Below are 27,168 nucleotides of genomic sequence, written 5' to 3'. Positions count from 1 at the left end.
AGGACTTCAGAAAAACTCCAGAAATTCCCTCAAATACAGTTTTAGAGTTTCATAGTTTCCTGCGGATGATAGAATTGACTACACATGCTAAAATCTTCCAAAATCTGCTCATTATTTTGAATTACAGCCATCCAGTGTACGTCATCCTTACATTTTTCTCTTCACATACTTTGAATTAAATCACGGAGTCCTTCGGTTCTGGCATCAGTGAGTTCCTCAAAAGGCCTATATTCCACAGCTACGTTACCACTTTCTGAAATAAAGTTAACAAGGACCAATTCAAAATTATTGTCTAAAATGTTCTTTCTATGAAAGTAGTACACAATGATACTGGGCGTGTACTTCCTTTATACATCCAATAATTTTATTTATTTTTTGCTTTTTCAGTCACCCGGAGATGAAAAGGGGTTATTCTGTAACTCCGGAATTACTGCAGGTGATGCTTCGAGGACCATTACGGGATGCTGGAAATCGAACCTGGGTAAAATCGTGGAGTTTATTTTCTATGCATCCTTTGCTGCTATCTGTCTAATAAAGTCACAAGTTCTCTTTCATACAGATGGGTCAGTATAAAAGATCCATAATTTTCTCTGGGAATCTTCACCTGTTTCCTGAGAACAAATGTGAAGCGGCAAGGGTGTGGCCTCCCAGCTGAACTACTGGGCCCTGGTCTAAGCTCACAAGGGCCCATGCAGGGTTCTCTCCATGTGGGGCTGGCTTCCCTTGTTTGATCAACACACTGGACTAGTGCAGCAATACTCGTCCAACTGGGATGGACGGGCCAGTGCTAGGGCTGTTACGATGTGGTGAATGAAATTTGAGGAACCGGGACTTAAAAATGAGTCCCTGTGCATGCAAGGCATGCAACCCATGACCACAGAGCTATCTCCCCAACCCAGGACTAGCTGTCTTTCAAGTGTTCACTGGTAGATTATTAGACAATGTGGCTCCTTTGTCTTTTGTACCCTACATGGCAATGCTTAGCGGTTACTTCTGACTCTGCACTCAGGAATCACTCCTGGTGGCGCTTGGGGGACTATATGGGCTGTCGGGGGTCAAACGTGGGTTGGCCATGTCACAAGACAAGCCCCATCCCCACTGTACTATCGCTCTAGTCTCCGGAGAGTGTGTGGTTCTAAACCTGATTCATGTCACAGAATGAGAATTTTATGAACTGTTAATTTAATATGGGCTGAGGGGAAAATAAAGGCTCAGTGAGCCTTTGGAAACTATTTTGGCACAGATGAGCCTCAGCACGGAGTCTGTGGTCAGATGAGCATTAGCTTCCCCCCAGGGCTGATATGCGTTGACAGAACACACCCACAGGAAGTGTCCAGCACTGTGTCTGTCTCATCTCCTCGACTCACACCCAGAAACACGGGCTCCATCATTTCCAGGCAATGAATCCCAGCACTGGGGAGGGGCTAATGGGGGAAAGGCAGGGACCACTCAGAGTCACTAGCTGAGACGTTGTTTGGGGCCCTTCTGCCCTGTCCATAGCTTGCACCACTCACTGGGTTTGCATGTGAGGGAACCACGATGCTCAGTCCGGCTCCATCCTCCCGAGGCTCTGGCTGGCTTCTCCCCTGGCGGGCTGCACTGGTCAGCGGTGGCAAGTCCAGGAACCACCGTCTGGAGATGCACAGGAGAAGGCTGGAGCAGGCAGGGCTGACCTGATGTGGAGGGACACAGTCATGTGCTGGAGTGCAGACAGGGCGGCACAGGGCTTGCTGCCTCCTGGTTTAGTTGGCAGGTTGGCACAGAGTCCTCCTGGGCTTTGATGAATTCTGACAACACCCTAGGAAGTTTTAAACAGAAAAATACCCTGTGTGACAATTTGGACTGCCCACTAGGATGCCCACCGCGGAAATCGTAAGTAGGGAGATATGCTGCTTTGTGATCTGAGCACAGAGCAAACATCTCTCTTACCCTCCCCATGGGGACAGGCCTCCTCCCCCGCAGTCCCTCTGCTCCCCCAGCACAGAGGGCAGCACGTATGAGAGCTGAGAACCTCAGGCAAAGGAAGCTGACAGAGCAGAGACAAAGGATGAGATGGGAAGGGGAAGTAAGTACCTTTGAACTCCTAAGCAGCTTAACTGTGGGCCTGCAGTTAGATCAGCCATTGATCAGAAGCCCAGGCCCCAAGACTCCTTCCTGGGACTTGGAATTTGGTCACTTGGGGACCCATTTTGTTCTCAGAGCAGTGAGGTACTGCTGGTCCACCTCTGTGCTGTGGGGACAGAGTGTGTTCATTCCCTGAAGTCTCTGAGCCCATGGACTCAAGGCTTGTCCTGTAGCCACAAGTACACACATCGGGGAGGAGAAAGACGGTCACTTTCTCCCCAACTGCCTCTATCACCCAGGATCCAGGGTTACTGGGTTCTTGTCTCTTTTTCGGATAAGAATTTCAGGAGTAGACAAACAGCGAAGTAAACAGATTTTATTTAGAGGTTTCTGAGGGAAGGAGGAAGGGATAAGTGGGAGAGCGAATAGTAAGAATAACACGCTCATGAGAAAACATGGGCTTCTTCAAGGGTGGAGAGAGCTCTACACACATCCTAGCTCTAGACACGAAAGCGTGAAAGTACACATCTCATGAGGGGAGATGCGTGCGACAAATGTGCTCGGGCACCACATGTTCTCGGCCATGTGGGCACAAGCAGCACATGGACTCAGGCAGCATATGCGTGCGCTTTCTTTGTTCAAGTGTCTTTTATAGTGTTTTTTCAACCTGCCCTCACATGGGGTTTCGTTTCAGGTAAAAGTCTGTTGCTAAGGACGTTACCAGGGAGGTTGGGAGTGGTGATGGTCTTCTTTAGGCTGGATCCCATTTTAAGCAGGTTAAGGGAGAGGTTGAGGGAATTCGAGGAACTTCATGGGGAGGGGCCCAACCTCCTCAGGGTCTGCTGAAGGTCTTATCAGGTCTGTTTTCTGTATCCACAGGGTGGGTCACTCTCAGGATTCTCCTTTCTGAAGACTTTGATAATCTAAATTTCATTGCCAAGGGCCTTTCCCTATCTACCTGCCTATATCACTTCTTCCAACAACAAACTTTGCTGTGCTTCCACGACTACAGAACACAATTCGTCAGGTGGCACCGCCTCTGCTTGGCTGAGAGTCAATCTATTGACTGGGCCAGTTCCACGTGGCCCAGTACAGGACTGGCTTCAGGCCCCAGAGAGCTGGCCAGCAGAGATGGCTGAGAAGTCTCTCAGGAGCACAAATTGCTGTTTACTCCTGGACAAAGTCTTTTGAAGGCAGAAAAGTCAGCCCATGCGTTTCTTCTTTCTATGTAAGCCTCTTCTAAACCATTCTTCTCTTTTTGTTCTTCTTTGATCTCAGCAGGGTAGGTGGGGAAGAGTGAAATGGAAATTGGAGAAGTGAAATTGGAAGTGTATAGAAAAGGCAAAAAAATATAAAGGGGACTTTTTTGGGCTGCTGCATGAGTATGATCCCAGAGGCCAACTGAACTACTTTGGACACTAGCAGCTTGCAGAGAGGCCTCTGAACTGTGAGCTGAGCCGCTGCCCCATGTGGCGCCAGGGGGGAGGATTTCTCTCTCTCAACCCTTCCTTTCTGGGCACAGCATGGTGATCACTGCTTTCTGAACACAAAATGGAGGTACCAGCCCGCCTGCTGTGGGACTCTCGGGAGTTCCCAGGGGGCGGGGAGTACTGGCCCGCCCTCCGCCGAGATTTAAGCACACCGGCCACACGTGTCTGGCCTTTCGGCTGCTGCATGAGTATGATCCCAGAGGCCAACTGAACTACTTTGGACACGAGCAGCTCGCAGAGAGGCCTCTGGACTGTGAACTGAGCCGCTGCCCCATGCGGCACCAGCGGGGAAGGGTTTATCTCTCCAGGCTTTTCCATCTTATGAGCACCACAAAAGGGAAGCAAAAGCTTGCAGGGATGCAATTTCTGGCAGAATTTTCCCTGGACTTTATACAGAGATCCAAAACCTAATATCTCTTAATTGTCAGCAATGTGAAACGGTTCCTTTTTAGCAGGTCTGACTTTGGGGGGAAACTCCAAACAATAATAGTGAGTTTTTTGTTGAAATATTGAAGGTAATCAAAGTAGCAGCCATGTCTCTAGACTGTGAACTAAACTACTGTGAACTAAACAAAACTTTCCTCTCCTCACGCGGGTGAGGAGAGGAAATATCCTTCTTTCTCGGTTCTTTTCCATTTTTTGGGAAAACGTGGCGTGGCGTCAGTCATATTATGAGGTCCATTAAGCAGGCACAAACTTGGTGGCGTGGGAAGGGGAAAAAAGGAAAAAAAAATTACGTACTTGGAATAGCAGGCTGATACCTGCACATGTTACGCCGAGATTCCACCCGGGTGGCCACACTTTTGTGCGGCTGCGTTGCTGCAGATCAACCAGAATCTGGAGGCCAACTAGACTAATTTTGGTTCCAGAAACTGCTTGCAGCCATGTCTCTAGACTGTGAACTAAGCCATAGCCCCACGCCGGCCAAGGATGGGAAATATCCTTTTTTCTTGTCAGGCGGCGTGGTGTCAGCCATAATATGAGGACTATTTATTAAGCAGGCATGAACTTGGTGGCATGGGAAGGAGGGAAAAAAAATTCTATGTACTTGAAACAGCAGGACTTCATATCTCTCCTGTCTCAGCAATGGAAAACTAATTATCAAATGCTTCATTGGAGGTAGGGCTGTCTTTCTTGGGGGAAAACTCCAACAATAGGGAGTTTTGTGTTGAAATATGGAATGTAATCAGGGTAAAGAGAAAATGAAGTGAAATTTATCAATTACGCAGGCCGGGGTGGGGGTTGGGGGGCAGGGGTTGGGAGGTATACTAGAGTCTTTGGTGGTGGAATATGGGCACGGGTGAAGGGATGGGTATTTGAGTATTGTATAACTGAGACATAAGCCTGAGAACTTTGTAACTTTACACATGGTGATTCAATAAAATAAATTAAAAAAAAGAGTTCAACTCTCTGTATTTCTTTTTTGTGTGTGTGCTTTTGGGGTCACACCCAGCGATGCACAGGGGTTACAGGGGTTGCTCCTGGCTCTGTGCTCAGGAATTACTTCTGGCAGTGCTCAGGAGACCATATAGGATGCTGGAAATCAAACCCGGGTCGGCCACGTGCAAGGCAAATGCCCTACCTGCTGTGCTATCGCTTCAGCTCCTCCCTATATTTCTGACAGCTAGTTCCCTTGGTAAAATTCAGAATCTCAGTCACATCATTACCTTAGCAGTATATGCATGACCTGAAAACTTAAGAGGAATGGAAGAAAGGGATGGAAGTGGGGAAGGGAGGTGACATTAATGGTCACAAATGAGTGCCAGACTCTGGGCAAGGTCTGGTCCTCCAGATGAGAGCTCAGCCACAGAATGCAGTTTGTAACCAATTTTATACACAACAATTCTCAAATGCCCTTTTCTTCATAGGACAGGTTAGCTACTTTATTCTATTTTTTTTTTTGTATTTTATAGGCACATACAAGTCATACTGTCTTATGAAAGTTTTGCTTAGAGCCTGAGAAATTCTGTTTTTTTAAGCAGAGGTTGCCACTCAATCCTTCTAAGGATGGATGGGCTCTTGGATTCTTAGACTATCCCCACCTCTGAGCCTATCTTGAACTTTAACCCTTTTATCTACAAAGCACTCAGGTGCTCCTAAGTATCTTTCCACATAGTAAGTTTACTGACATTAGCTTGATAACTTCCAAAATGTGCTTTTTAGGGGCCTAGGAAAATAGATCAATAGGGGGCTTGAGCGATAGCACAGTGGGTAGGGCGTTTGCCTTGCACGAAGCCAACCCAGGTTCCTGAGTGCAGATCCAGGAGTAACCCCTGTGCATTGCCATGTGTGATAAAAAGAAAAAAAGCAAAAAAAAAATAGATCAGTAGGTTGCACCACATGCTTTTCATGTGGGCAGTGTGGGTTCAACCCCCTGAAACAGGTCCCCAAGCACTGCTGAGAGTATCCCTTGGGCACGACTGAGTATAGAGCAAGCACGCATGCACACGCGCTTATGCACAACACACACACACACACACACACACACACACACACACACACCCCACCCAAAAATGTGTTTTCACATCAGGATAGTATGAATCTGATTCTCTATTAGAAATTGGGCACATCAGATCACTTTGCTTCTTACACAAGGATAGTGTTATTGTTAAAATCAACTTTTAGCAAGTCCTTTTGCAATTTCTCTCTTCACAAAATTGGGCATAACAATCATTTACAAATCACCTTTCATAAGATGAAAAACAAACCTGGGGGGTTGGGGTGGAGTGGCAGTTAGTAGAGTCAGGCTTGAGGGGATGTACAGACTGTGGTGTCTCGGCACTTCGGCGGTGGTCCAGGTGAAGTTCACTTTGTGCATGGAAACCAATAGCATCGGTACTATTGTAACCATGCTACTCCAACTACAATGATTTTATTTAGAGAAAAACTAAATCAAATAATCAAAATCAGAATAAAATACTAATAACATATTTTATTAGTTGAGGAATAGCAAAACTAGAAGTGTTAAATGTGCCTAATGCCTAGGTCGTGTGATCCCAGTCTGGGACTCTCTGCCAGTCCATGCTTCTTCCTCACTTCCCTTAACTCCCCCTCTAAACTTCACTCCACCAAAAGCACTTTTAATTGTTCAATAAAGGTTGGTTGGAGAGATAGTCTAGCATCTAGCGCACTTGCCTTGCATACGGCAGACCTGGGTTGGACCCCTTGCATACCAGATGATCCTCAATTACTACCAGGAGATATCCCTGATCACAGAGATAGATGCAACCCCTGAAAATATGTAGATTTGGCCCCATCAACCCTCAAAAAGAAACCCAACTTCACAAATGCTATATTTGACCTTCAAGCAGTCAGAAACTTTGTATGGTTCCCTAAATAGAATTGGAAATTGGAGGTAGTCAATGAAGGCAAAATAGACATCTAATAAGAGTTATTTTCCCCAATTTTGGGAGCTCCAATGTTATTTCAGGGGCCAGAGAGATAGTACAGTAGGTACGGGACTTGCCTTGCACACAGATGACCTGGGTTCCATCGCCAGCATCCCATTTGGTTTCCCAAGCACCACCAGGAATAATTTCCTGAGCACAGAACCAAAAGTAACCCCTGAGCATCACCAAGTGTTGCCCCCAAACAAAACAAAATTATTTTCCAGATTTTCTCAACATTGCACATTGACATATACTCTGGCAAGTCCATTAACCTAGACGCAGGTACCAAGGCGCCGCCTGCCACCACTTGTCCCCCTGGCACAACAGACCGGCAAGCCTCCACAGGGCACCCCCACACCACAGAACCCCAGTCACGACAGTCCATCAGGTCTTCACAGCACCTCTCAGCACGACAGTCCATCAAGGCTCCACAGGTCCCCTTACACAACAGTCCTTCAGATCCCAGGAGATGCTGGCATTACAGGAGACTGAAGAGGAACCATAGGAGTCATCGCAGGACGGCATGGTGACAGAGGCCCCATGTGAATGCAGTGAACGCCTCCGCCTAACACAACTTGGAAATTTTATTTTCTGAAGAGCCTCTCAGCATTTCCAAAAAAAATTTTATTTTCTCATATTAAAATGCATACATGAATAAGTACAGCGATGGGCTTGGGAATTAAAGCCAAAAAAAAAAAGGGGGTCAACGTTCATCTAACCAATAAAGGCCATTGGCAGGAAATGCAGAACTGGAGCTGGCATCCCTCCCTGAGGTGGAGATGAGGTCCGTGAGGACTGAATGGCATGGGAAGATGGGAGCCTCTCCTCGTGCCCCCAGAATAATCAGATCCTGAAGTTCCTGAAGAGCTGGAAATCAATCCCTCAAAAGCTGCAAAAACTATCATCCTCAAGCAGGGATGGGTATTTAAGTAAATCACAACCAAACCTGTTGTTCTCTTCACGGACTCCCCAAGTGCCACAGCAGTTAATGACAGCAGACTCAACTCCTTCCCCTATTTATGGCCACTCTCTTGGGGCTTTTGAAATGGTGAGAACTTATTTTTTTTGTTTGTTTATTTTTGCTTTGGGGGTCACTCCCAGTGATGCTCAGGGGTTCCTCCTGGCTCTGCACTCAGGAATTACTTGTGGCGGTGCTTGGGGGACCATACAGGATGCTGGGAATTGAACGCAGGACACCTTATGCAAGGCAAATGCCCTGCCCACTGTCTATCACTCAAGCCCTCCAATAATTTTGTTTTTAAAGCATAAAATAAGAGCATTTTCCTTTTCAATGCAGACATTAAGTATGGTTATTTTTGTTTCTCTGTTTTGGGTCCAGTCTCAATGGTGCTCAGGAATTATACCCACTTCGTACTTGGAGTAACTCCTGGCAATGCCGTCCTGAGCTGGAACTGAAACTGCTTCCTGCATGCCAAGAATGTGCTCAGTCTGTTGAGCTAATTCTTCAATCCACTGTTGCTTTTATTTCTTTATAATTTGGGTGTGGGGATCATATTCTCTGATACTCAGGGGCTTTTGCTGGCTTTGTGCACCCTAGTGGTGCTAGAGGGGACCATATGCCGTGCCAGGGACATGCAAGGCAGGTGCCTTGGCTGCGGTACCATCTTCTTAAGCCCCCATTGATTCTTTTTTTCTTTTTGGGTCACACCCGGCCATGCACAGGAGTTACTCCTGGCTCTGCACTCAGGAATTACTCCTGGGTGCTCAGGGGACCATATGGGATGCTGGGATTCAAACCCAGGTTGGCTGCGTGCAAGGCACACGCCCTACCTGCTGCACCCCCCCTACCTCCAGCACTCCCCATTGGTTCTTAAATGTTATTTTAGTTGATAGAAATTCTAACAGATGACCAAAGAGTCACTTTTACTAAAAGACTTGCCCAGACTGGAAGGCTGAAATCAACCCAGGACCTACTCATGTAAGTAAATAAGGTCTCGGACAACTTAAAATTTCTGTCTCTAAGACTGCAGGGCTATAGAGCAAGGAGAGCAATTCTGTTTGTGGATTCTCTACTGATACTTCAGTTTCCTTCAGGCACAGCCAGTAATATTCATAGCACTATAAAATTCTATTAGAGGGAAAATTTAGAAATCTTAAATAGTATGCCCACTGTTTGTTTTTGTTTAGCAGTGACACTGGGCACGTTTTTGTGTGAAGATCAAGGCTCTGACTGGGAAATGGAACACTTTCTTCAGAATGCAGAAATGGCTGAGTGACAGATTCCTCACGTGGCTCAGGAGGCTGAGCCTGCACCTTCTGCTGGAATGAAGGTTCTTCCTCATTACAAAACTCAGTAGATATGGAAAATGTCACACCCATTGGTTTAGCAGTGAAATTGAGCCAAGTTAAGCTTAGAGCTTCATTCTGACTTGGAGATGGAACATTTTCATCAGAATGCAGAAATTGTTGAGAGACAGATTCCTCAGATGGCTCAGGAGGCTCGGCCTGGGCTCCTGCAGGACTGAAGAAAGTTCAACCTCATAATTGATGTATGTATCACAGTATCACTGTCATCCTGTTGTTCTTCAATCTACTTGAGCAGGCACCCGCACACCTGGCTTCCTCTGCCAGTCCCTTCATGTGAGAGGCTCGTCCCAATGTGTGGAGAGTGGCCTTGAGCATGGCTGTGGCTGGGTTCCAGAGATCTTCAGCTGTCAAGGCTCTGCTTGGGGTGGGGAGGCAAAGGCAACCGGTCCCCTCCCAGGGGCCCCGGTGAAGACAGCCAGGCATGGGGGCAAGAGACTCTGCATCGCTCTCTTCTGGGAACTTGGTCTTATAGTCTCGGGATGTTGGCCGTTGTTGGGATTACACAGCACTGGGGGCAGTTTTTGGGTGTGGCTGCCAAGCTACTGGAAAATGGGGGAGAAGGCCCAGTACCAATCCGAGCAGGCCTGGAGATCTCAGCACTGGGTCCCGCACAGCTGGCGTCCACTGCCAGTCCTTTCATGCATGAGGCTCATCCGATCTGACCTCTGTAGTTAATGGTTATTGTCACAGTGAGATGAGGCAAATTTAAGCTTGGAACTACATTCTGACTTGGAGATGGAATATTTCCTTCAGGATGCAGAAGTGCTTGAGGGACTGATTCCTCAGATGGCTCAGAAAGCTGATCCAGGGCCTCCTGTGGTACTGGAGAGGGTTCAACCTCATGACTGACTTCTGAAAATATGAAAAATGTCACACTCAAAGCTTTAGCAGTGATATGGGGCAGGTGTAAGTGTGGAGCTTCATTCTGACTTGGAGATGGAACATTTTCCTCAGGATGCAGGAATGGTTGAGCTTCCAACTCCGTAGAGGATTCAGGGATTCCTGCGGACTGAAGATTCAGTCACCTCAAGGATCTCTGGAGCTTGAGCCACTGCCTCCTGCTGTATGGCAGAGTCACCCTCAGGGCTCTCCAGAGGCTGAAACTGGGCCTCTGCTTGGGTTAGAGATTGTTCATTCTCTTCAAGGCTCTCTGCAGTGTGAGTTAAATTTAGGGTTTATGGCTGGGTAGATGTTTCATTGGTGACCTTGGAGTTCTGGTAATCTGCAGTTAGGCAGATTACCAGATTTGATGGTGACAGAAGATAGATTTGAAAGGTGGGCTCTTTCTGGACTGGAGACAGTTCATTTTCCTGATGATGCAGTCAAGTTCCAGACCTGACTCTGAAGGCTGAGCTTCCAACTGGAGATCCCCTTTCCTCAGGAGCCAATATAGGCTGAACCAGGGTTTCTGGCAGAACTGAGGCAGTATCACCCTCTTCAGGGGTACTGGACAGCCAATCTGATTCTTGAACTACAGAAGGTTTTGATTCCTCGGAAGACACTGAAATGCAGCTGTGGAAGCAGCCAGAGGATCTCTGTTTCAGTCCAGTGACACTGGAGTCCAAGGTCACAAAGTTCTGCTTGACTTGGTTCTGTGGGGCTTCACTCGTGTGACATGCTGGGTCCAGGCTCAAGGGTCCAGAAAGTGGCCTGGATTGTGGCGGTGCCCAGTAGTAAAGGTACAGGACCCAGAGGGCAATCGATCGGACCCAGAAGGCAACTCTTTACTTGAATCCTCATCCCTCATCAAGGGTCGAACTAATGTCTTAGAGAACATCTTAAATGGAACAAAGGCAGGTAGCAGTCTAGGGAAACAGGTAATCAAAGTCCCTTGGCTTAGCCGGAGTTGAAAGGCAAGGGGCAAATCAGGTGGAAGATCAGGGGAATGTGAAAGCCCGGGCTGGGAGACCCTAGGGTAAGTGGGAAGGCAGCCAGACTGGGTGCAGCACCCACTCGGGGGGCTGAGCTCCCTGTACCAGCAGCCACATTGGTCGCCACGGAGGACATATAGGGACCAGAGTTGCAGCAAAGATGTGACATGCTGAGGCTCTGAGGTGCAGCGATTCAGGCCAGTGGGGCACAGCCCCCCTGAGGGTAGAGAGCAGTGATAGCAGCACAGTTATGGCAGCACCATTATTGCAGCTCGCGCACCCCTCCCCCACAGCACTTTTATGCTGCCTTTAAGCTGCCTTTATTGGGTCAGGGCTGGCTAAACATAACCAGCATGACCCAGGCTTTCCTTCTTTCCATGAAGGCACCTAAAATGTCCAATCGGGTCCTCTTCCCCCGGCCCCTGTCCCCAGACTCACCTCCCACCCCTGCCAGCCAAACAGGACTGGGACTGCAGATTACTATAGGCTGAGTCCCAGGGTGGGGTGGGGGAGGGGGAAGGAACAGCATGCCCTAGGGCTGGGAACGCTGCTGAATTCAACAGTACTAGTCCAGTTGTGGTGGTCACACATCTTTGTCAAAACCCTGAATGAGCGGTTTGAGGCTCTGTGTGCTCCTGGAGCGAGCAGATATCACTGGGCTACACTAGCATGCGACAGGGATGAATGCAGACAGTAGTGGCGCCCGCTCGAGCAAATCAAAGATCAATGGGATGACAAGTGATACAAGTGATATATTAGGTATATATAAAAGCATAGCAGGCCCAGCCTTTAACAACATTTCAGTAAGCTCTTATGGAAGGGCTTAATGGTCCCTGGGGGAAATACAACAATCTCACATACTTTCCTCTAAGGAAACTTTTTTGGAGCATTTTCAGCAGTTGATTCAGAACAAACAATACAAAATGAATTCTTTCATTCTCTTTTGGGGCTGGGGTTTGGGATCGGGATGAAAACATCCAAAATACAGTGGTAGGAAGGTGTAATGGGAGTGGGATTGGTGTTTGAGTATTAAATGTAATAAAATATTGTGAATTACCCTATAAAATTAAATTTTAAAAAAAAACAGGATCTTGAGAAAGGTTTGGTAGTGGCATAGATGAACTGGTCTCTACCTAAGATTCACCTACCAGAGTCTGTTCCAGTTCTTTTTCTAACAGCTCGTTTTTTTTGACTGTATACCCTAGGCCTAAGTGCCATAGATTCTGGGGGGAAAACATTTAATTAGTTTCTTTCATTATCTATGTGAAGATTTTGCTGGGATAATGGAAGATTACACATGATCTATACTTGAAAGGTTACTTTGGAACAAAGAAGATTGTTATCCCCAAATAGGAGAAACACTGTTCCCATCCCCAAACCCCTAAGCTTCTTGGTAGGAAGACAGCTTTAAAATTGTGAAGTTCAAGATTCTGTCAGGGTGATAGCACAGCAGGTAGGACACTTGCCTCGCACGAAGCCAACCCAGGATTGATCCCCAGCATCCCACAGAGTCCTCTGAGCACCGCCAGGAGTGATTTCTGGGTGCTGAGCCAGGAGCATCATCAGGTGTCCCCAACACCTCCTCTTCCCCCATCCCCCCCAAATAAACAATCCTGCTGGTTATTGCCTAAGATTTAAACAAGTATTGTTAAAAAAACATCTGCATAAGTCTTTAGCAGTTTAGCAAGAAGAGGGCTCTTTCTGATGTATCTGAAAATATGAGGGAGAGAGAGAGAGAGAGAATGAATTCTTACCCACACCCACAATTCCAATCCCCACAGAGACTTCCCAGTTTATCCAAAGTCTCCTTGGCTGTGCCAATCCAGGGCTCTTGCAATCAAAGGATGACAATACCACCTCTAAAGCACAGAAGATCTTCACGCTTTGCTTCTGAAGTGGTGCCACAAAATCTTCCTTTTCCTTTTATTCAAGGTCAGAAAAATTCTGAAGCTGTTAGGATTTTAGATTGAAGGTCCTTCTGAACATCTCAATGTAGGTTTGAAGTGTTTAATTTAAATAAAAACTAAATTCCAGCAATCCATGCTAACAGTTGAAGTAGCCTGTGACTTCAACATTAAGTGAAGCTTTCCATGAACTACACCAGCTACGCGCATACAGAGCACACAAGTGTTGTAGAATATGGACACCACTGTCAATTCACTGAGATCTTGATTGATTCTGGGGTGTGACCAGTGCTCAGACACTTTCACTTAGACAACTCTCATCTGTAGGTGGTCAGGGCCTGCTGGGGTTACACGCCACAGTGCTGGGGAGTTGTGCAGTACGCAGGACAAAACCCAGGGCTTTGAACATGGTGGGCACAGGCTCTGCACTTGAACTCTCTCTGCACTTCCTACCCTGACAATCCTTTTAGACCATCCATTGAAACCAAAATAGTAGCTTGCCAGTTCCTGGCATTGGGAGCTGTTTAGGGCAAGGGCACGATGTTGAACTGCTTTATGTCTGCTGAGACGAACCTAAAGACGTAAGAGAGATACTCGAGGAGAGGAACAACTTGCCACAGAGATCTAATTCAGCCGACCCAAGACTTCTCAATACAAGTTTTGTAAGGTGGCTATAAAGAGCAAATCAAACAAACTTTGGTGGTTGCTGTTGTTTCAGAGCCATACTCAGCAGTAATCAGTTACTCCTAGCTCTGTGCTCCGGGATCACTCCAGGTGGTGGTTGGGGCAATCATATATGCTACTGGGTATAAAACTGAGCTGGCAGCAGCAAGGTCAGCACATTAACTCCTGGCCTATTTCTTTGGTCCTTAAGCATTTTAGGCATTAAGTTCATAGTAAGGACTAATACTCATTATTTTCAAGCCATGGTACTCTTCTGCATTATTTCCATAGTCTCTGGTTAATCTGAGCATTCCCCTGACTTCTGCTGGTCAGTGAAAGTATAAGCCAGGAAGATCTCAAGATTTTAGATAAGCAAAAGAAGTAAATTGCTGGGGCTGGAGTGATAGCACAGCGGGGAGGGCGTTTGCCTTGCACGTGGTCGACCCGGGTTCGAATCCCAGCATCCCATATGGTCCCCTGAGCACCGCCAGGGATAATTCCTGAGTGCATGAGCCAGGAATGACCCCTGTACATTGCCGGGTGTGACCCAAAAAGCAAAAAAAAAAAAAAGAAGAAGTAAATTGCTTCAGTGATTCTATCTAGCAGCTCTTGCCTGAAACTATAACCTGAAGCATAGATAAGACAGACATGCCACCAAGGAAGGACCTCCATCTGCAGCACTCCCCTCTCCAAATTATTAGCCTTGCTAAAAGAGACAATAGTTTAATTTTTTGTGATAACATTTTATGAGTAATTATAATTTACATAAGAGGTTCCTTATAAAAAATGTTTCTTATTAGTTCTCTAAATATACATTATTGTGGACTTCTTACATCTTTAGTTCTTAAATGTCAGATTCAACTTTCAGCCAGCCTGTAGTACATGTCCATGGTTTGCCACATAGAAAGTGGCTAGCACTTGTTCACAAAGTGGCAAGAACCTTCTGGCAGTATAGGCTGGCACCTGCCCACAGATTGGGGGGTTGGGAAACCACTGTTGTCGTGGGCTACAAATGTTCCAGAATTTGATACAAAAAGTAGCCATAGAGTACCTACAAGGAGTATATGCCTCAGTAAATATTACTGAGGTGGACACAAAAAGAAGGGAACTGTAAATACAAGAGAAATGTTAAGGGGGCTGAGGAACAGGCAGGAAAAACAGACTTCAGTGACTGGGCAGGGGTAAGGGGATGCTGGGCCTTTTACACCAGACACAGACGGGAGCTCAAGCGGCTCTGGACCTAAAAGTAAGAGCTAACTCTGTAACTAAGAAGCAGTGGGCCAGAGGGCTGCACAACAGACTGAATGCATGTGTTGGTCACGGGAGGCCCAGTTTGATCCCCAGCATGGCAGGTTCCCCTCAGCATCACCAGGGTGACCCCCAAACAGAGAGCCAAGAGTCCTTTCCCTATACAATAGTCCAAAGCAAATAATCCAGTTCCTGAGAAAAAGCACAGAAATAAATCTTCGTGACCTTACACCTGGCAATTAGGATCTTAATTACAAACACCCAAACCCAAAGTGACAAAAGGAAATAGATGCTGGACTACATCAAAACTCAAAACTTTTTATGGAGCTATGGGACAGGGGCTAAGCCATTTGCCTTGCATATGAACAGCCTGGGTTTGATCCCCAGCACCATAGATGGTCTCCGGTGTTCCGCCAGAAGTGACCCCTGAGCGTTAGACCCCGAAAGGCAAAAACAACAACAACAACAAAAAAGAACTAGAAGGAAAATTCCTAAAGTAATAGCTCCAAAAAATAAATAAAACAAAATAAAATAAAATAAAATAAAATAATAGCTCCAGGGTGAGATACACGATCTTCACTAATTTTCTTCAGAGGAGATATTTTTTCGGCATTCTTTTAGTAAATTATAACAAGCAATATAAAATAAATTACTGAGTACCTACTTTAGGTAAGGTTTAAGGGATGATTGGAAAAAATGGAGATAATGGTGATGGGAAGGCACAATGATGGTGGGATTGAATGTCTCTAACAAATTGTCATGAACAATTTTGTAAACTACAGTGTCTATATAAGGTAAGGATAATAAAATTTAAAAAACAAAGTTAAATTAAATTTAAAAAAAATACACCACAACAGGGCGAGCTGTCCCTTTCACCAGGAGGCTGGCAGCAACGAAGGAGAGAGACAATCAAAATTGGTGGTGAAGATGTGGAAAACATACTGTACCTTTTAGGTGTTTTTTTTTCTTTTTGGGTCACACCCGGGGATGCACAGGGGTTACTCCTGGCTTTACACTCATGAGTTACTCCTGGCAGTGCTCAGGGGACCATATGAGATGCTGGGAATTGAACCCGGGTTGGCCGTGTGCAAGCAAACGCCCTACCCTCTGTGCTATTGCTCCAGCCCCTGTACCTTTTAGTTTTTAACAATGTGGTAGTACTCAAGAGACTAACCAGAGGGACAAGAGGGAGACTTTAACAGTCCGGGGCACACAGTCCATGCTTGGGAGATGCCCATTCCATCTCTGGCAGCATAGGGTCTGCCCCAGCCACAATCCTAGCAGCTCCAGGAGCCACCCTCGAGCATTGGGCTAGGAGTAGGCCCTGAGCACCTCTGTGTGTGCCCCCCAACCAAAACAAACAAATGAAAAAGGTTAAATCTGGAATTAAATTGGATTCCCATTCTGTAGACAGTCTTGGTATTCTGGTCACTGTTTCTTTTGAGGTACAGAAATTAGCTTAAGATAGTCCCATTTGTTCATCTCTGTTTCCACTTGTTTGGTCCATGGCATTTTGTTCTTAAAGATACTTTTGGATTCAATGTTGTAGAAAGTCTTGCCGACTTTTTCCTCAATGAACCTTATGGATTCGGGTCTGATGTTGAAGTCTTTAATCCATTTTGATGTGACTTTTGTGCATGGTGTTAAGTACAGGTCTGAGTCCATTGTTTTGCATGTAACTCTCCAGTTTTGCCAGCACCATTTGTGAAAGAGACTTTTCTTGCTCCACTTCACATCTCTTGCTCACTTATCAAAGATTATATGTTCATATAGTTGAGGCTATGTGTAAGGATGTTCAACCCTATTCCACTGGTCTGTGGGCTATTTTTGTCCCAATTCTATGCTGTTTTAATTATTACTGCTTTGAAGTACAGTTTGAAGTTGGGGAAGGTGATGCCCCATCATCTCCTTTTTCCTGAGAATTGTTTTAGCTATTTGTGGGTGCTTGTTGTTCCATATAAATTTCAGGAGTGTTTGATCCATTTCTTTGAGAATGTCATGGGTACCCATATAGGGATCACATTGAATCTGTATAATGCTATGGGGGCGTACTGCCATTTTGACATTGTTAATTCGCCCAATTCATGAGCAGTGGATGTGTTTCCATTTCCTCATGTCCTCTTTTACTTCTTGAAGTAGCATTTTGTAGTTTTCTTTGTATAGGTCCTTTACCTCCTTCATTAAACTGATTCCGAGGTACTTGATTTTCTGAGGCATGATTGTGAATGGGATTGCCTTTTTCTTTTCACTTTCTTCTCTCTCATTATTTTTGTATAGGAAAGGCATGGACATTTGGGTATTGATTTTATATCCTGTGACTTTACATGTTTACTGCTTCTAGGAAGTTCTCTGAAGAGGCTTTAGGGTTCTCCAAATATAGTATCATGTCATCTGCAAATGATGAGAGTTTTCTTTCTTCCTTTCCTATTTGGATACCCGTAGTGTCTTTTTCTTGACTAACTGCTATGGCAAGTACTTCCAGAACTATATTAAATAGTAGTGGTAAGAGTGGGCATCCTTGTCCTGTCCGTGGTCTTACAGGAAAGGATCTTAGTTTTTCCCCATTGAGAATAAAGCTTGTCGTGGGTTTATGGTAGATGGCTTTGAGTATATTGAGAAAAGTTTCTTCAATTTCCATTTTGCTGAGACAAAGACAGTCTACAGAATGGGAAAGGTTATTCACCCAATGCCCCTCTAGAAGGGGTTCATATCAAGGATATACAAGGCACTGGCTGAACTCCACAAGAAGAAAGCATCCAACCCCATCAGAAAATGGGGCAATGAAATGAACAGAAGAAGAAATCCTTTTTCTTCTTCCTCAAAGAAGAAATCTGAATGGCCAAAAGAGACATGAAAAATGCTCTTTGTCACTAATCATCAGAGAGATGCAGATGAAAACAACTAGGAGATATCATCTCACACCACAGAGACTGGCACACATCCAAAAGAACAAAAACAAGCAGTGTTGGCATGGATGTGGGGAAAAAGGGACTCTCCTTCACTGCTGGTGAGAATCCCTAGTGGTTCAGCCTTTCTGAATAAGGACACTTCTCAAAAAACTAGAAATTGGTTCCCACTTGACACAGCAATACCATTTCTGGGAATATATCCCAGAGATGCAAAAATGTACAGTAGAAATGACATAGGCACTTGTATGTCTATTGCAGCACTATTTACAAGAGCTAACATCTGGAAACAACCCGAGTACCTGAGAACAGACCACTGGTTAAAGAAACTTTGGTATATCTACACAAAGGAATACTATGCAGCTGTTAGAAATAAAAAGGTGATCAGGAAATTTGCATAGAAGTAGGTCAACATGGAGAGTATCATGCTAAGTGAAATGAGTCAGATACAGAAGGACAGATATAAAAGGACTGCACTCATTTGTGGGCTATAAAGTAACAAAATAGGAGACTAACACCAAAGGATAGTTAAAATAAGGGTTAGGAACACTGCCCCACGGCTTGATAGCTGATCTCATGCTCTAGGGGAAAAGGTAGCTGGGACAGAGAGAGGAGCACTAAATAAATAATGGTTGGAGGGATCGCTGGGGATAGTAGATGCATGTTGAAAGTAGATTATGGACCAAACACTATGGCTGCTTGTTACCTGTATTGCAAACCATAACAACACCCAAAAGGACAGAGAGAGTAAGAGGGATTGTGTCTGCCACAGAGGCAGGAGGTGGGAAGGGGTTGGGTTGGGGGTGCGGGGAGGGATCTGGGAACATTGGGGGTGGGGAATGGGCACCGGTGGAGGGATGAGTGCTTGAACATTGTTTGACTGTAACACAATCATGAAAGTCAGTAAGTCTGTAAATGTACCTCATGATGATTCATTAAAATAAAAAAAATTAAAATAATAAATAAATAAAATTTAAAATTTTTTTAAAAGAGCAGATACGAGAAGTTTAGAAGCACATGTGTTTGAAAGGCACAAAATGGATTTTAACAAGGAAATGAATAGACTGTGACTAGAGAGGGATATTGGAGCAGATTATTTAGGAGCTTGTTAAGGAGTTTGAACATTATATAGGTAGTGAGAAGTCATTTGACAGTATTAAGTATAAAACAACCCACATTTTCTGTTTCAATATAAAAATGAAAATAGAAATAAAAACAAAATGTTAAGTAAATAAATAAACACAAAATACTGGGTTCCCCCAATATTCCACTTTACATGCACTGAGGAGAAATAAAAACATACAGACACAAATATAATAGCAAAAGCGGCAGAGGAAAGTCCATCAGCCAGTGATAAATAAAATGTAACCTGCCGTACAATGCCACCTACACAGGAATGTCAGTCAACAACAAAAGGGAATGATGCTGCTCCAAGGCTGAGCCTGTCATGCGGTGACAGCAGGGCAAGTTGTGTGGTTCATCCACTATTAAGGGACCCTCCAGAACAGGCCTGACTACTAGCAAAGTGGCTGAGGGAAGGCCACAGGCCAAGGGCAGAGAGAGGACTGGAGAGAGACTGGTAATTGAAGGTGTTTCCTTCAGCGGGGGATGACAAGGTTTTAAAGTGAAACTGTGGGGTTCAAGAGACAGCTCAGCAGGCTACAGAGCTGGCTTTTCACACAGGAGGCCCAGGCGGTATTCCTGGCAGCTCTGAGTCCCCAAGTGCTGCCAAATACACATCCTGGAGCAGCCTGAGTGTTGGTGGGTGTGGCCACAGGACCAAAAGAAATTAAACTCTGGTAATGACTACACAATCCTGTGAATCTATTCAAAAATTAAAATCTACACTTTAATTGGTGAATTAGAGCCCAATAAAGCTGTTCTTAAAATGAAGGGCATGTATGTATGTACATGAAATTGGTAGTAGTGAGGGCCGGAGGGAAGGGATATGGCTCAGTGGCAGAGCACAGGCTTCTAAGTGTGAGGTCCTAGTTTCAATCTCTTGGATCACATATGCACACACACAAAATAAACATGTCAAAGAATTATAAATCTAAGAAGTGGATTCGGAGTGATAGGACAGCTGTAGGGCGTTTGCCTTGTGCCCTTCTGAGCACAGAGCTGGAGTAACCCCTGAGCATCACTGGGCAGCTGCCTTCCCTTTCCCTGGCCCAGCCACCTGGAGCTGACCTCATACTGGACCTTTTCCACCAATGCTCAAGTCAAATCAACAACCACGGAACATCTGTCCCATTGACTAACACACTGCTACATTCTCCCTTGGGGGTTAGTGACCTGGGCACTGGTTCGTGCCCATTTTGAGAGTTGGCATTATTTCCCTTGGAATATAAAGGGGCCACATAATTTTCTTTCATATATTAAGCCTTGTACCTATTTTGGTTTGTGAGCATATATGATACACAGCCTGAGGTAACACATTTACTAGGTCACAAAGTGTTTGCAGATGACACAAAGCTTTCAAAATTTGTGTTTACTCACATCCTATAATTTCAAAGTTGCCAACCTGGTTATGTGGTGCGAATGAGAGGCTCTAATTGGAAGTTTCAGATTTCTTGATTAGAAAAAAAAACAGCGGAGGGGGCAGAGACAGTACAATGGGTAAGGGGCTTGCCTTGCATGCGGCTGACCTCAATTTGATCCCCAGCATCCCATATGGTCCCCTGAGCACAACTAGGAGTGATCCCTGAGTACAGAGTCAGGAAGTAAGTCTTGAGCACTGTGGGGTGTGGCCCAAAGAAAACAAATAATCAAACAAAAAACCTCAAGAAGGGCTGGAGAGATAGCTCAAAGACCTGTAGTATTTGCTTTGCTTGCAGCAGCTCCAGTCCCTGGAGAGTGTGTGGTTCTAAATCTGATTCATGTTGCAGAATGAGAATTTTATGAACTTTCAATTTAATATGGGCTGAGGGAAAAATAAAGGCTCGGTGAGCAAAGTGTCTTGCCTTAGGAAAGTGCCTTGGCACAGATGAGCCTCAGCACGGAGTCTGTGGTCAGATGAGCATTAGCTTCCCCCCAGGGTTGGTATGCGTTGACAAGACACACCCACAGGAAGTGTCCAGCACTGTGTCTGTCTCATCTCCTTGACTCACACCCAGAAACACGGGCTCCATCATTGCCAGGCAATGAATCCCAGCACTGGGAGGGGATCCAGGGCTAATGGGGAAAAGGCAGGGACCACTCAGAGTCACTAGCTGAGACATTGTTTGGGGCCCTTCTGCCCTGCCCATAGCTTGCACCACTCACTGGGCTTGTAGGTGAGGGAACCAGGACGCTCAGTCCGGCTCCATCCTCCCGAGGCTCTGGCTGGCTTCTCCCCTGGCGGGCTGCACTGGTCAGCTCGCCCACTGGACTCGAAGGCTGTTGGCATGGAGTGCTTCGTGCTTTGAGAGACAACAGGGGCAGTTCCCAGCAGTGGCAAGTCCAGGATCCACCGTCTGAAGGAACGCAGGAGAAGAGTTGGGCAGGCAGGGCTGAACTGATGTGGCGGAGTGCGGGGGCGTGTGCTGGAGTGCATACGGGGCAGCACAGGGCTTGCTGCCTCCTGGTTTAGTTGGCAGGTTGGCACAGAGTCCTCCTGGGCTTTGCTGAATTCTGACAACACCCTTGGAAGCTTTAAACAGAAAAATACCCTGCATGACAAGTTGGACTGCCCACTAGGATGCCCACCGCGGAAATCTAAGTAGGGAGATATGCTGCTTTGTGATCTGAGCACAGAGCAAACATCTCTCTGAGCCCTCCCCATGGGGACAGGCCTCCTCCCCTGCAGTCCCTCTGCTCCCCCAGCACAGAGGGCAGCAGGTATGAGAGCTTAGAACTTCAGGCAAAGGAAGCTGACAGAGCAGAGACAAAGGATGAGATGGGAAGGGGAAGTAAGTACCTTTGAACTCCTAAGCAGCCTAACTGTGGGCCTGCAGTTAGATCAGCCATTGATCAGAAGCCCAGGCCCCAAGACTCCTTCTTGGGACTTGGAATTTGGTCATGTGGGGATCATTTTATTCTCAGAGCAGGGAAGTGCTGCTGGTCCACCTCTGTGCTGTGGGGACAGAGTGCATTTGTTCCCTGAAGTCTCTGCGCCCGGAGCTCAAGGCTTGTCATGTGGACACAAGTACACACATGGGGGAAGGCACCACTCAGTCCCCCCAGGGGGCTCCAGCAATGCCTACTCTCCTCTCTGCATGCTTCTGGGGCCACAGGGAGCCAGTGTCCCTGTCTCTGTGGACACACACCCTTACACATTCAGGCACACGAGTCTCCTTCTCAGCCTTCTAGAATGGGCACTAGGCTAGTGTTTTCTCCTCCCTTGTGGAGGTTCCTCTTGTTGCAGGGCCGAGAGACAGTAGCTGATGGCGGCCCACATCTGCCCCCGTGGCTGAGAGTGCAAACGCCCAAAGGTGGGCTCATGGGAAAGAAGACTTTTATCTGATAGTCTCCTAGCTAAGCTTTACTCTGACCTACCTTCATGAATCAGATCTTTCAAAACATCCTAGTCAAGAAGAGGTGACTAGAGGTTGGAGCGACAGCACAATGATCAGGGCATCTGCCTTGCACATGGCTGACTTGGGTTCAATTCCTGGCACCCTAAATGGTTCCCCACCTGGAGTGACCCCTGAGCACAGAGCCAGGAGTAAGCCCTGAGCATTGCTGAGTGCAGCCAAACAAAAACAAAACAAAACAAAACAAAAGGTAATAGGGGATCACCTACACATTTATGGTGAGCTTTTTAATCAGAGGCACCAAAATATTGGATGCCAATATTTTTGTTGTTGTTTAAAAAATTTTGGTTCTGTGCTGCTGAAGTTTAACCAACAGGAGGGTTTGGAGTGATAGTACAGTGGGGAGGGTGTTTGCCTTTAGTGTGGCCAACCTGGGTTTGATCCCTGGCATCCCATATGGGTCCCTGAACACTGCCTGAGTGCAGAGTCAGGAATAACCCCTGAGCACCGCTAAGTCTACGCCTGCCTCCAAAATAAATAAACAAATAAAACCAAAATAAAGGAAAGACAAAAAGGAAAATTTCAAGACAAGTTTAAGAAAGTTCAGTTAGGGAGGGTAAGGGTGAAATGGTCCTGGGTCTATAGATGTGGCAGGGGAGGATTTTCAAAACATTTTCTATTTGTCAATTTTTGGTGTTTTTTTGTTAGTTTGTGGGCCACACCTTGCAGCACTCAGGGATCACTCCTGGTATGTTGAAGTTCAAGCCTGGATTGACTGCAAGGTATGTGCCCTAGCAGCTATACTATCTTGTCATCCCAACTTATATGTTATTAACAAAAATTATATAGTAAATGTTGGCAAAAATCTTAAGCACTAAAACATAAACTCCAAGGGCTGGAGAGACAGTACAGGAAGGGGTTAATACACTTACCCTGTATGTGGCCAATCCAGGTTTGATCCCTGGTACCCCAAGGCCCCCCAATATCACTGAGGACAGAGCCAGAAATAGCCCCTGAGCATGGGAGGGTGTGGCACAACACACTCCCCTTCCCTGCTGTGCATTTGTGTGAGTGCTCCCAACTTCTTAGACTGTGGCTCATGAGCCCTTAGGGTAACTTACGGAAACTGAATGTGAGAGAGTTGTTGTGTAAAAACACACACACAAAAAAGGAAGGGGCGAGGAGCGCCTCACCTCACCGAGCCAGGCACAGGGCACATGGCAATGGCGCTGTCTCTCCCGCCATCCTCGTTAGGTAGTCTCCAGCCGCTTCCCCCACCCCAGGGATGTTGATGGCGATGATGAGGCAGACGAAGGAAGGAACTGAGGCCAGACTGGTTGGTCTCAGTTGCAGTTTATTCCATTCCCATCTCCATTCTCCTCTGATTCTCCTCCTGCTTCTTCCTCCCCCATCCTACTTCATTCTCCTTCTCTAGATCTCCCCTGGAACTCGCAGCACTCACCCCCAGCCCCCTCTCACAGCCACCTTAAATCCCCGCCCCCATCCAGGGGCGGGGCTTATGCATAGGTGTGGTTACAATCAATAGGGGGTAAAGTTCTATGCCTTAGGGGATGCTTTCACTAGGAGACAGAATCTCTTTCAACAGGACATCAGCCCAAGAGTGGAATCCCCTGGGTGTGTTTCCCCTCTCTTGGTCCAACTAACATATAAGTATTCATATTATAAATCATTTTGTATGGACATAGCAAGAGATGCATTAAGCTTATAGAATTGCTCTCCCGGGGTCACCTCGATCTCAGACTACAGTGCCCAGGCCAGATTAGTCTTTCCTAGCCCTAGCAGGGTCCTAGTCTCATCGTTGCTTCTGGATTATGACATGACATGTCCATGACCAAGCTCTTAACATATAGTTAAGCATTAGGCGCTTTGGCCAGGCCCATCCCGATGCCAGGGTAGCACATAACTCACCGATTGCCCTGGTTCCGTCCCGTCCCTCGCCGGGACCCTGCTTTTGGGGGTGCTAGGAAGTAAGGGCAGCTGAGGCTTAAGTCGAGAAAGCAGATGCCCGGGAGGGAATAATATTTGAAGCCAATTAAATCCCATGTTACCAAAGCATATTAACAAATGTCTTTCTTTGTCCATACAAAAAGAATATTGTTTTTAAAGTAAACTATTCAAAAGACATAAGAGAGGACAAAGACAATATTAACTTACTATAATACAAGTTCACTGTCCTAGCAAGGTCTGACCTTACAAATTAACAGAGTTTGATTAGAGGAAGAGCAGATAAACTGGGATAAGTGGTTACAGATAAACAAAGGAATGGGAATGACTCGGGAGCACTTTGATGAGCGTGACTGATATACCTAAGCTCCTAGTGACAAGGGGAGCAGGACATACCAATGTAGTCTAGAATTGTTTAGAGATTATTACCAGATAAGCCCAAGCTCTGTGGCAAGGGAGAAAGGACAAACCAATGATATCCAACAGGTTGTGAGCATGTGGGCCACAGGAGAGTTATTATTTTGGGGGGCTCACCTGGCGATGCTCAGGGCTGACTCCTGTGTCTGAGCTCAAGGATCACTCCTGGCAGGGTTCGAGGAACTGTAGAAGGTGCCAGGGATCAAACCTGGGTTGGCCATGTGCAAGGCAAGTGCTCTCCCCGCTATCCTATCTCTCTGGCCCAGGAAAAGCTTTCTGAACTGAGCACTCATTCAAAATCAAGCTCCTCACGAACCCGAGGTGCTTCTGGCAGCACTTGCGCAGGGTGGCATCTCAGGAGCCAAGAGGGGCGGCGAGTGGAAAGAGTGTAAGAGGCCCCCTGTGTGCTCTAGAACATGGCACTGCTGGGGATTTCCCCCCACAGCGATGGCCCCAACCCCACCCCATTTCTGCAGCACCTCCCCAAAGCCAAAGCTCACTTGTGGGTGACAGCTTTCAGGAGAGGACAGAAGGCAGGCTGCAACAAGGGCTTCTATTGGGTGCGCTTCTTCCTTTTGTCTCCCGCCTCGGTGAGGATGTGCTTGGTGTGCAGACTGTGGATGAACATGGCCTCCAGGGCACTGTACACGGTGTTGGCGTCGGCTTCCTCACTCGTCACCACTGTGTCCCAGGACACGAACTGCTTCTGCAAGGCCTTCATGGAGCCCACAAGCCTCTTCTTGATGACCTGGAGGGCGGCGCAGACAAACACCAGGTTGGTGGCACCCCTTGGAATGCAACTCTGTCCTCCACCAAACACGGGATGGGGCACACCCACGCCAACACTTTGTTCTGCTGAACTACCGAACTAGCACCACCTGATGCTAGAGGCGCAGAAGGAAAAATCACACATACACACCACTCAGAGGAAGCCGCTGTTTGTTAGGTTGTTTTTATGTATAACATTTGCGTACATACTTATTTGGATACAGGGTAGGGGACGCACATTTCAGGAGGCCCAAGGGCCCCTCGAGTGATTCTCAGTAGCTGGCATGGCAGTTCAGTGCGAAGGCCTAAGGGTCTGTGCTACCTGTATTGTGCAGTGCTGGGCAGTAGCTGGGTCACCCCCGGATTCTGGGGGCCACCAGAGCCATGCCCACTGATGCTGGGGGGCCAGGTGGTGCTAGGGATGAAACCTGTGTCAGGTGCACACTACGAGTGTGCCCTAACTGCTGTACTCTCTCCTGGTCCCAAGTAGCAATTTAAAAGTTTTTCAAGGGCCAGGGAGCTATGCAACAGGAGAGGCTTAAGCTTCACAAGCAGGAGGCTTGGGTCCAGCCGAGCACCACCAGGAGTAGGCCCCAACACCCGCCCGCCACACCCAGCCAGGAATAGCCCTTGAGCACCACCTGGTGGCCCCACAAAAATTACCCAATAAAATGTTTTTTATGCTTCCTATTACCAAAGCTTCCAGAAAACGGGCTGCCAGGATGACTTCAGCACATGTACTGGCACAAGGGTTTGGACTTGTGGCCTCAGAGGCTTGTGGCCTCATTCAGGCTTTAATCCACTGGACCACCTATATCCCCTGGTGTTTTTTTTTTTTCTTTCAACAGAGGCTATTTCTGCTATTCATCTCTGGGTGGGCCTGAGAATGTTTGGGGGAAGCAGTGACTGGGCTCAAAATCAGGGCCTTGAAGACAAGAGCTTGGCCACTGGCCACCTTCTCTATTTCTGAAACATGGGCTAAGAGTCACATGGAACTGGGGTTCAGAGGCAGACTCCCTCAGAGGGACTGCTCCGGAGCCTGGGGAATGCCTCTAGGCAGGGCTGAGTTTCCCACCTGATGCAAGACCAAGAATGCAGAGCATCAGTAAGAGGAAAAAGTACTGCATTAGAGCCAGAAAAGAAAGGAAAGACAGGCATTTCTTTCTTGGTAAGAAAGAGTCTAGGGACCAGATCAGTAGTAGAGCAGGGCTGGCCCTTGCCCTACATATGGTTCCCTGAGCCCTGCAGAGTGATCCCTGAGTAGAAGCCAGGATTAAGTTCTGAGCATCCACCAGATGTGGCCCCCAAACCAAAAACTAGGAAGGATTCTAGGGCTTTGGAGATGCTCAAAGGGCTGAGCACACGATACCTGGCATATACAGGGCCTGGCAATCAATCCTCTACACCACATGCAGGAACTCCGGCGCACCGCTGGTGGAGAGCAGCACTGCTGGAAGCTTCACTCCCACCCAAGAGGGAGAAAGACGTGAGACTGCAGAGGCCTGAATTTAGTCAGGCTGTGCCTGTCACCAGTTGGAACATCTAGACACTTCAGGTTCCTGAGTCCCAATTTCTATCAGATGGAAATAAACTTCCTCATCTGTAGCACTGAGATTACTACACTGAGGACAAGGCTGAATTTTTTGTTTGTTTGTTTGCATTTTGGGGTCACACCTGGTGATGCATAAGGGTTACTCCTGG

At 46.7% G+C, this 27,168-nt stretch overlaps 1 long non-coding RNA gene across 1 annotated transcript; it reads right to left on the bottom strand.

The window, feature by feature from the left end:
• Window positions 1–149: 149 nt before the first annotated feature.
• Window positions 150–25,436, bottom strand: LOC129406506 (uncharacterized). Its single transcript, XR_008631051.1, has 4 exons — window positions 25,200–25,436; window positions 21,128–21,494; window positions 1,515–1,798; window positions 150–253 (listed from the first exon to the last, which is right to left on the bottom strand). It is a non-coding gene; the product is annotated as an uncharacterized LOC129406506 (long non-coding RNA).
• Window positions 25,437–27,168: the final 1,732 nt, after the last annotated feature.

Source organism: Sorex araneus, chromosome 7, assembly GCF_027595985.1.
Source record: "Sorex araneus isolate mSorAra2 chromosome 7, mSorAra2.pri, whole genome shotgun sequence".
Classification (NCBI taxonomy): domain Eukaryota; kingdom Metazoa; phylum Chordata; class Mammalia; order Eulipotyphla; family Soricidae; genus Sorex; species Sorex araneus.
Note: the sequence above shows the minus strand (reverse complement) of the source record. Positions and strands in the feature narration are given on the sequence as shown.